The sequence below is a fragment of the Hydra vulgaris genome, chromosome 05 (assembly GCF_038396675.1).
Source record: "Hydra vulgaris chromosome 05, alternate assembly HydraT2T_AEP".
NCBI classification, from domain to species: Eukaryota; Metazoa; Cnidaria; class Hydrozoa; order Anthoathecata; family Hydridae; genus Hydra; species Hydra vulgaris.
Window position 1 is genome coordinate 19,468,907 of NC_088924.1, and position 10,987 is coordinate 19,479,893.

Here is a 10,987-nt window from a genome sequence, read left to right on the forward strand (position 1 = left end):
TTAGTACAACGGAAATTTTACTTATTCGGATTCATTTGATTACAATTTTACTGCAACTTAAAACAACTCATTGTGTCCAATCTCTGGTGTATTTACATTAGAAATTCCACTGATGTTATCACTCCATGTTGAAACAGAAAACCGTAAGAGAATAACTAGAACATTTCAAAAACAAGTTGAATGTTTCAACAATCCAAAAGTACCAGTCAGTCAAAATCAACAATTTCTTAAAGGTTTTTTTTATATATCTATAATTGTTTTTTGAATACTGTTAAATTTGTTCCGATATTTTAGTGTCCTTTTTTTATAACTTATTTGTTTGTTTTAATATATAGAAAGTTATGGGAGAGGAATATATTGGGATCCATATAATAATCATATATATGTATGTATGAGTCATCATTACCCTAGGTATAGTATTATTAATTTAAAATTGTATTTATAAAAAAATATTTAAAGGTTAGTTTATATCTAGAGTTAAATGTAATTTAGTTTAATTTCTGAGTATTGTTAAAAAAAAAATTAAAGTGTCAAAATATAATTGTCCTAGTACTAAATAAATAGGTGTGTTTTGGCAAAAACTAGTTCTTTAATTAAATCTTATATAGCTGTCTATTTCAGGTTAATAACTTTTTAACTAACTACTAATTTCTTATTTCAATTACTACTAATAATTTCTTATTTCAATTACTACTACAAGTTTCTTTTTTCAACTACTGCTACTAGTTTATTATTTCAATTACTACTACTAGTTTCTTATTTCAATTACTACTAGTTTTTTATTTCAATTACTACTACTACTTTCTTATTTCATTTACTACTACTAATTTCTTATTTCAATTACTACTACTAATTTCTTATTTCAATTACTACTACTAGTTTCTTATTTCATTTACTACTACTAATTTCTTATTTCAATTAATACTACTAATTTCTTATTTCAATTACTACTACTACTTTCTTATTTCAATTACTACTACTAGTTTCTTATTTCATTTACTACTACTAATTTCTTATTTCAATTAATACTACTAGTTTCTTATTTAAATTACTACTACTAATTTCTTATTTCAATTACTACTACTAGTTTCTTTTTTCATTTACTACTACTAGTTTCTTATTTCAATTACTACTTCTAGTTTCTTATTTCATTTACTACTACTAGTTTGTTATTTCTATTACTACTACCAGCTTTTTATTTCAATTACTACAACTAGTTTCTTATTTCATTTACTACTACTAATTTCTTATTTCAATTACTACTACTAGTTTCTTATATCATTTACTACTACTAATTTCTTATTTCAATTACTACAACTAGTTTCTTATTTCATTTACTACCACTAATTTCGTATTTCAATTACTACTACTAGCTTCTTATTTCAAATACTACTACTAGTTTCTTATTTCATTTACTACTACTAGTTTGTTATTTTTATTACTACTACTAGTTTCTTATTTCATTTTCTACTACTAATTTCTTTTTTTAATTACTACTACTAATTTCTTATAAAATTTACTACTTCAAATTTCTTATTTCAATTACAACTACTAGTTTAATATTTCAATTACTACAACTAGTTTCTTATTTCAATTACTACTACTAGTTTCTTTTTTCATTTACTACTACTAGTTTCTTATTTCAATTACTACTACTAATTTTTTATTTCAATTACTACTACTAGTTTCTTATTTCATTTACTACTACTAATTTCTTATTTAAATTACTACTACTAGTTTCTAATTTTATTTACTACTACTAATTTCTTATTTCAATTACTACTACTAGTTTCTTTTTTCATTTACTACTACTAGTTTCTTATTTCAATTAATACTACTAGTTTTATATTTCAATTACTACTAATTTCTTATTTTCTTTACTACTACTAGTTTCTTATTTCGTTTACTACTACTAATTTCTTATTTAAATTACTACTACTAGTTTCTAATTTCATTTACTACTACTAGTTTCTTGTTTCAGTTACTACTTCTAGTTTCTTATTTTATTTACTACTACTAATTTCTTATTTCAATTATTACTACCAGTTTCTTTTTTTTTATTACTACTACTAATTTCTTATAATATTTACTACTACTAATTTCTTATTTCAATTACTACTACTAGTTTAATATTTCAATTACTACAACTAGTTTCTTATTTCAATTACTACTACTAGTTTCTTATTTCAATTACTACTACTAATTTCTTATTTCAATTACTACTACTAGTTTCTTATTTCATTTACTACTACTAATTTCTTATTTAAATTATTACTACTAGTTTCTAATTTTATTTACTACTACTAATTTCTTATTTCAATTACTACTACTAGTTTCTTTTTTCATTTTCTACTACTAGTTTCTTATTTCAATTAATACTACTAGTTTTATATTTCAATTACTACTATATTCTTATTTTCTTTACTACTAGTAGTTTCTTTGTTCATTTACTACTACTAATTTCTTATTTAAATTACTACTACTAGTTTCTAATTTCATTTACTACTACTAGTTTCTTGTTTCAGTTACTACTTCTAGTTTCTTATTTTATTTACTACTACTAATTTCTTATTTCAATTATTACTACTAGTTTCTTTTTTTTTATTACTACTACTAATTTCTTATAATATTTACTACTACTAATTTCTTATTTCAATTACTACTACTAACTTCTTATTTCAATTTCTACTAATAATTTCTTATTTCATTTACTACTACTAGTTTCTTATTTCATTTACGACTACTAATTTCTTATTTCAATTACTACTACTAGTTTCTAATTTTATTTACTACTACTAATTTCTTATTTCAATTACTACTACTAGTTTCCTTTTTCATTTACTACTTCTAGTTTCTTATTTCAATTAATACTACTAGTTTTATATTTCAATTACTACTAATTTCTTATTTTCTTTACTACTACTAGTTTCTTATTTCATTTACTACTACTAATTTCTTATTTAAATTACTACTACTAGTTTCTAATTTCATTTACTACTACTAGTTTCTTGTTTCAGTTACTACTTCTAGTTTCTTATTTTATCTACTACTACTAATTTCTTATTTCAATTATTACTACCAGTTTCTTTTTTTTTATTACTACTACTAATTTCTTATAATATTTACTACTACTAATTTCTTATTTCAATTACTACTACTAGTTTAATATTTCAATTACTACAACTAGTTTCTTATTTCATTTACTACTACTAATTTCTTATTTCAATTACTACTATTAGTTTCTTATATCATTTACTACTACTAATTTCTTATTTCAATTACTACAACTAGTTTCTTATTTCATTTACTACCACTAATTTCGTATTTCAATTACTACTACTAGCTTCTTATTTCAAATACTACTACTAGTTTCTTATTTCATTTACTACTACTAGTTTGTTATTTTTATTACTACTACTAGTTTCTTATTTCATTTTCTACTACTAATTTCTTTTTTTAATTACTACTACTAATTTCATATAAAATTTACTACTTCAAATTTCTTATTTCAATTACAACTACTAGTTTAATATTTCAATTACTACAACTAGTTTCTTATTTCAATTACTACTACTAGTTTCTTTTTTCATTTACTACTACTAGTTTCTTATTTCAATTACTACTACTAATTTTTTATTTCAATTACTACTACTAGTTTCTTATTTCATTTACTACTACTAATTTCTTATTTAAATTACTACTACTAGTTTCTAATTTTATTTACTACTACTAATTTCTTATTTTAATTACTACTACTAGTTTCTTTTTTCATTTACTACTACTAGTTTCTTATTTCAATTAATACTACTAGTTTTATATTTCAATTACTACTAATTTCTTATTTTCTTTACTACTACTAGTTTCTTATTTCATTTACTACTACTAATTTCTTATTTAAATTACTACTACTAGTTTCTAATTTCATTTACTACTACTAGTTTCTTGTTTCAGTTACTACTTCTAGTTTCTTATTTTATCTACTACTACTAATTTCTTATTTCAATTATTACTACCAGTTTCTTTTTTTTTATTACTACTACTAATTTCTTATAATATTTACTACTACTAATTTCTTATTTCAATTACTACTACTAGTTTAATATTTCAATTACTACAACTAGTTTCTTATTTCATTTACTACTACTAATTTCTTATTTCAATTACTACTATTAGTTTCTTATATCATTTACTACTACTAATTTCTTATTTCAATTACTACAACTAGTTTCTTATTTCATTTACTACCACTAATTTCGTATTTCAATTACTACTACTAGCTTCTTATTTCAAATACTACTACTAGTTTCTTATTTCATTTACTACTACTAGTTTGTTATTTTTATTACTACTACTAGTTTCTTATTTCATTTTCTACTACTAATTTCTTTTTTTAATTACTACTACTAATTTCATATAAAATTTACTACTTCAAATTTCTTATTTCAATTACAACTACTAGTTTAATATTTCAATTACTACAACTAGTTTCTTATTTCAATTACTACTACTAGTTTCGTTTTTCATTTACTACTACTAGTTTCTTATTTCAATTACTACTACTAATTTTTTATTTCAATTACTACTACTAGTTTCTTATTTCATTTACTACTACTAATTTCTTATTTAAATTACTACTACTAGTTTCTAATTTTATTTACTACTACTAATTTCTTATTTTAATTACTACTACTAGTTTCTTTTTTCATTTACTACTACTAGTTTCTTATTTCAATTAATACTACTAGTTTTATATTTCAATTACTACTAATTTCTTATTTTCTTTACTACTACTAGTTTCTTATTTCGTTTACTACTACTAATTTCTTATTTAAATTACTACTACTAGTTTCTTGTTTCAGTTACTACTTCTAGTTTCTTATTTTATTTACTTCTACTAATTTCTTATTTCAATTATTACTACTAGTTTCTTTTTTTTTATTACTACTACTAATTTCTTATAATATTTACTACTACTAATTTCTTATTTCAATTACTACTACTAACTTCTTATTTCAATTTCTACTAATAATTTCTTATTTCATTTACTACTACTAGTTTAATATTTCAATTACTACTACTAGTTTCTTATTTCAATTACTACTACTTGTCTTTTATTTCAATTACCACTATTAGTTTCTTATTTTATTTTTTACTACTATTTTCTAATTTCAATTGATTTACTTTTACTCTCTTTTTTACTTATACTTTAAACAATTTAAAGGTTATTTAAACTCAATAACAACAAAGTCATAAAGGATGACTTTATGACCGATTTATTTTAGTTAGCCAACCCTGATGCTTTAACTTTGCAGGTCAACTATGTCATAACAATATAGCGCTTTTTGGTTAGAAAGGCATGGTCTTGCCCTTATTTTGCCAATAATTCAATTCATCGATTTATAAACAGATTGTTTAGCAAGAGTTTTTGATTCAAAAATTTCATTTCAGTTGTTAAAATTAGTTTTTTTTGATTACTAAATTATACAATATAATACAACACAAGTTTTGCTCTATGTCATTCCTTTCTATAGTCACCTCATCAAATATTTACAATATACTTTAGTACAAAACCTGTTTGTTATTTCTCGGATGATGAAGGATATTTATGGACAGGTGATTTTTATTGTTATTATATATGACTTATTTAAGGCTAAGAAAGCAAATATCAATAGTTTTATCAATTTTTATTATTTCAATTTTATTATGAGAAATTTCTTTGAACTTTTTTGTTTTAGAAGAGATTTAAATAAATAGAGTTAATATATTATTGAATGTAGAGTATTAAATAATACCAGTAAAACTGTTTTTAAATTATTTTTGTTAAAAAATGAAATGTTTATTATAGTAATCATCATTTTAAATATGTTTCAACTCGTGCTTGCATGTTACTCCATCAATTTCTATCTGTTTCTTCTTGTGAACGCATTTCATTTTTATCTATTAAAAAAAAATTTTGAACTAAATGCTGATCTCTAAGTTGTTCTGATAAAAGACTTTATTTCAGAAAGTCACAAGTAAATGCTGGTCACTAATTTGTTCATATAAAAAATTTTATTTCAGAATGTAACAACTAAATACTGGTCACTAAGTTGTTCTGATAAAATTTTATTTTTCAGAAAGTCACAACTAAATGCTGATCACTAAGTTGTTCTGATAAAATTTTTATTTATTTGTTGTTAATGAGTAATGATTAAATGATTTTAATAAAATTTTATAATTAAAAATCATTAAGGCACAGTTTTTTAGCCTAAACAGTTACAGTAAAAATGTTACAACCTTAGCATCAGCTATAGTTGCTTATCCTAATTGTGTTTGCTATTTTTAACAAATAATTTCATTTTTTTACCTCTATAAATCTCTTATCTGTTGTTGTATGGTGATATGTTGTATGCCATTTTTGGGCTGGTTCTTCTAATGAGGCTTTCTCTTTTCCAGACTAGGTCAAAAATTGTATTGTAAGTGTTGTTGGACCTGCTCTTTAAATAATAAGCTTTATGAAATTTTCGCTAATTACTTCAAAACCATTCAACATAAGATACGTATCAGACAAGGCTTATTGTTGAATATTCTGAAAATAAAACCCGAAATGACAAAAAAAATCTTTTTTCTTTGCAGGGGCCAAACTTTTTAACGAATTACCATTAGACATTAGAAATACTCCTCAAGTCACATTTCATAGATATATATTTAATAATCACTTGTTTTGAAGCAACATTAATTTTACTAATTTTTGCACTTTTCGTTATTTTTATATGTTCTTTGTTTTAACAGAACATATGTTGATAAAAGTTTGTATAACTGAAAGTGTTTATCCTATATAAATATAATGTTAATAAATAAATAGCGGCAAAGCTTGAGGCTCTGTCCAGTCATCGTAAGCTGCAATTCTTTCGACATATGCTACCATGTTCGTTGGTTAAGCAGTTATCAATACTTGCTCCACTAACCAGAGTTAGTTTTTTTGATTTTATTGTTGCCTCAGACTCAAAAAACTTTTATTTTTTATCTTCAAACATTTATACTTATTCTCTTTCGTTTTTATGGTTTCTTGACTCATACAGTTACAGTTTTTTATCAACTTTGTTTTACTTTCTTCTTTGCTTTCTATTTCAACGGTGTTAGCAATAAATTCATTTTTTAAAAATTGTACAAATTAAATCACACTTTCCCATCATCCGAAAATAATTTATTGTATCTTGAGAGGTTTTTTAAAAAGAGACTTTGCATTTATTTTTTTATTCTGGTTATTAAGGTGCTTTAAAAAACACCGGTGTTTGCCACAAAACCGGTGTTTTTTGTGAGCTCCGGTGAAGAGCTCTTTACTAAGAAGTTTATGCTTTCTAACTAACCAAGGATGGAAATATGCTTAGAGCTGGCATAGAACCTTGGGCCTCTCATTTTTGATTTTCAATTCGAATTCTTTAAACCATTAAACTTTTTATATTAAAATTATGTTGCTTTTATATTATTTGAGGCTATTACAGTGAATTAAAATGATGAAGTATGAAAATATTATACAGAAAGAAAATTTTATTGAAAAAATTTCAGCTGAGATTTGAAATTTCATCGCTAATACTAATTTTAGCCATGGATATTCGAATTGGTTCCGTTCTCGGTCGTCACTCCGTAACAAAAGAACTTTACGCGGTTCATAGGAATAGAAAAACGTATTTGATGTTCTATAATTACTACAAGAAATGGTTGGCAATAACCAATCAGCAATTTTTAGTCATGGTTTCCAACAAACTTGATTCAACATACGTAAAAAATTTGAAAGGCGATTATGAACAAATTTATACTCTTGGGACATATCAATGGTTAGGTAAAAGTATTAAGGCTAAATATTATTATTTAGGATGTTGTAAATAATATTATATAATATAATATTCATAAATTCTTCTTCGCACACGATTAAATACTGTTTTAATTTCGTTTTTCTGTAATTTTGTTGAACGTTTAGGTAACGCGGAAGGACTTTTTTTCCGAAAGCTGACAGACGATTTATGGATACAAATAGTGAAATGGATACTCTAAGTGATTTTTTGATTGATGCTTTTAAACGTAGTTAATCTCGGCGAAACTGCTAAAAATTGTTTTTTTGAAAATATGTAACGATTCGAAAATATTTTATTTTTTGATTGGCGTTTTTAATCTTAGTTTATCTCGACTAAAGTTTGGATTTTAAAAAAATGTAACGATCCGAAAACATTTTATACTTTGTATACATTGCAATTCATCTCCTAACGGAACAATATTTGAATGAATTGTTTTTAAATGCAGTATTTAATATGTTTTATTTTTATTTTGTTAAGTTACATTATTTGTAATGATTTATTTAACATTTGTACTTGAGTACAATATTTACCGCCATTAATAATTATCTGCTAATTAAAAAACTAATACCACCTGAATATTTACTTACCGCCTAAATATTTACAGATTTTTAAAACTAGATTTTTGCTGATTTTTTCGTTTTAGACTATAAAAATTATTTATCTATTGTCTTTTTATTTTTATTTTCTTGATCTTCTGTTTTGATTTTCTTGGTCTTCTGTTTGAAACTTAGTATTGCATCAATATACTGCCCTCTTATCTTCGTGCTTCTTTAATAGTATCAATTTTATATTAAACAAAGTTTTATTGAGGGTGTCATTATATTTTTATACATTTTAGTATACAGTGAACTCCCGGTTATTCGAACCTCCTAGGGGAATTAGAATTTATTTTGAATAACCGAAAGTTCGAATATCTGAAAATCTTCCTTTAAGTGACCTATTTCAAGTTACTACCATATTTTAATAGAAGAAGAGAGTAAAAAGAAGTAAAACTTTGAAATAAGATGCTGTTTAAGTTTTTACCTTCTGAAAAACAAATTTAAAATAAGTTAAAATAAAAAAATAAAATCTGTACAACTTATCAAAAAATTTTTTCAACGAAATCATGCTTTCCAAAACTTAACTTTTGTCTCTTAGCCCCAAACTGACTCTTAATGAATATGTCTTCCTAATGCTTAATTCAGTAAGTTAAATTGCTTTGAGGAGCATTAAACATTTTGCTACATTCTATTTAGTTTGACCTTTTTCCAATCTTTAAAGGCAAAATATTTATCTTTAATTGATAATTTGACTCTTGCTTCATTTTTACTCTAGAATTTGCGTGAAACAAAGAGAGTTTATTTATTAAAAAAGGGAGGTTGATCGCACCCGACAAACGCCACGGTCTGGGCATGGTACTGCCTTTTTGTTAAAGTTTTTACTACGTGTAATGTGTTCAATTTTTTTATATTTTGATAACGTTATTGTTTTACATATATACATATATTTTGATTACATTCAATTAAGTTATATTTCGAAATGTAATCCAATGGTATCTTCAGCCGAAAGAAAACTCCGAATAACTGACGGGGTGTTTGACTAGGGAAGCAAAAAATTTCTTTGAATAAATGAAATTTCGAATAAATGCTGGTCCGAATAACTGATGAATATTTGCATGAGTTTGTTAAGGAAAATTCACGGAAAATGAAAATTGCTTCGAATAAGCGAGAAATTTGAATAAGCGCCAGTTTGAACTACTGGAAATTTACTTTATTTATATTTTATTTTAGCATATTTATTATTATTTTAATATTTATTCATTTATTGTTAACATTAACTTGGTTAATATAGTTATTATTAATGCAAACGACTCTAAATACTAACCAATGTAAGACCATGATAAATTGCTTTGAATTATAAATTGTTGTAAGGGTTTAAGGTAGATTGGTTGGTATATACTAAGTAACTGTATATTTTAGAAGTTAGTGATCTATATCTATAAATATGTGTGCGGCTGTGGCGCAGTGGGTAAAGCACTTGCTTTAGAAGCAGGAGATCCAGGTTCGAAACGAACTCTAGAGATATATTCGCGTCACGGTAAGGAAGGAGGCGTGAACTTCCCGCTATATGCCCTTCTATGGTGCTCTGTAACAAGACCATTAGGTCTTCTTGGGGCACCTAAATAATAAAAAAATCTTATATACCAAAATACATGTTTTTTAAGTTACCGATCTATACCTTTTATATACCGATATACGAAAAAACATGGAAAAATGCGTAAAGATTAAGAGATAGATGTACAAATGTTTTACAGACACCATATAAAAAAGAGACAGTGGTCATTTAAGCGCGACGTCGATTATGAGCGACCCCTGATACACAAAATTAAAAAAGGTACACTCCATTTCATTAAAAAAAATGTAGAGTAAAACATGGTCTAACAGATCACCGGCTAATAAAAAGTACATTTAATGCATTTAAATTTTTATATTTAAATATATTTTTTTACATAGCATACAGAAATAATGAAAGATTTAAGTTTTACATTTTTTACAACAAAAAAATAATGCATCCATTACAAATTTTTTTGATAAACATGTTTCGTTGCAGTGCCTAGAAGATGCATTTTGGATTCTCCCATGGCATCATGTTTGAATGTAATTATTTTCAATACTTTTTGCATTTAATGAATTTTCTGCATATGGCTGAAGTTAATATAATCGGTTCTTTACTTTGAGTTACCACTGTAAGAGTTCGATTGTGGATCCTGTTCCCTTGAAACTTGCGTTGTTGTTGTTTGTGCGACCTATTAGAGTTGAGGACGAAATGTCATTTTTGAATATAGCTTTTCTGATGGAGGTATTTTTTTTCTTTTATATCATCGGCATCTATATCTTAATTACTGTACGACTTTTTACTTGTTGACATCTTGAAAGTGAATATTTAATAAATATTAGTCATTTTTGTTTAAATACTTTTGATAGAAATAAACCGGAATAACACATAAAAAAGTTCTATAATTCACATAGGTACCTAATTTCAAAGTTCACATAGGTAATCAATAAAAGAATTTAAAAGTAAAATGTAAACAATCAGCTTTACCAGAAAAAACTTAATATTAATTTTTTTGTATGTTTTTTAACTAAAAGACAAAAAAATATTTATATGTAATC

At 24.6% G+C, this 10,987-nt stretch overlaps 1 long non-coding RNA gene across 1 annotated transcript; it reads left to right on the forward strand.

Moving 5' to 3' along the window:
* The first annotated feature begins 333 nt into the window (after window positions 1–333).
* On the forward strand, window positions 334–7,724 carry LOC136079993 (uncharacterized). The gene is made up of 3 exons (XR_010638365.1): window positions 334–411; window positions 5,564–5,613; window positions 7,586–7,724. It is a non-coding gene; the product is annotated as an uncharacterized LOC136079993 (long non-coding RNA).
* The last annotated feature ends 3,263 nt before the right edge of the window (window positions 7,725–10,987 follow it).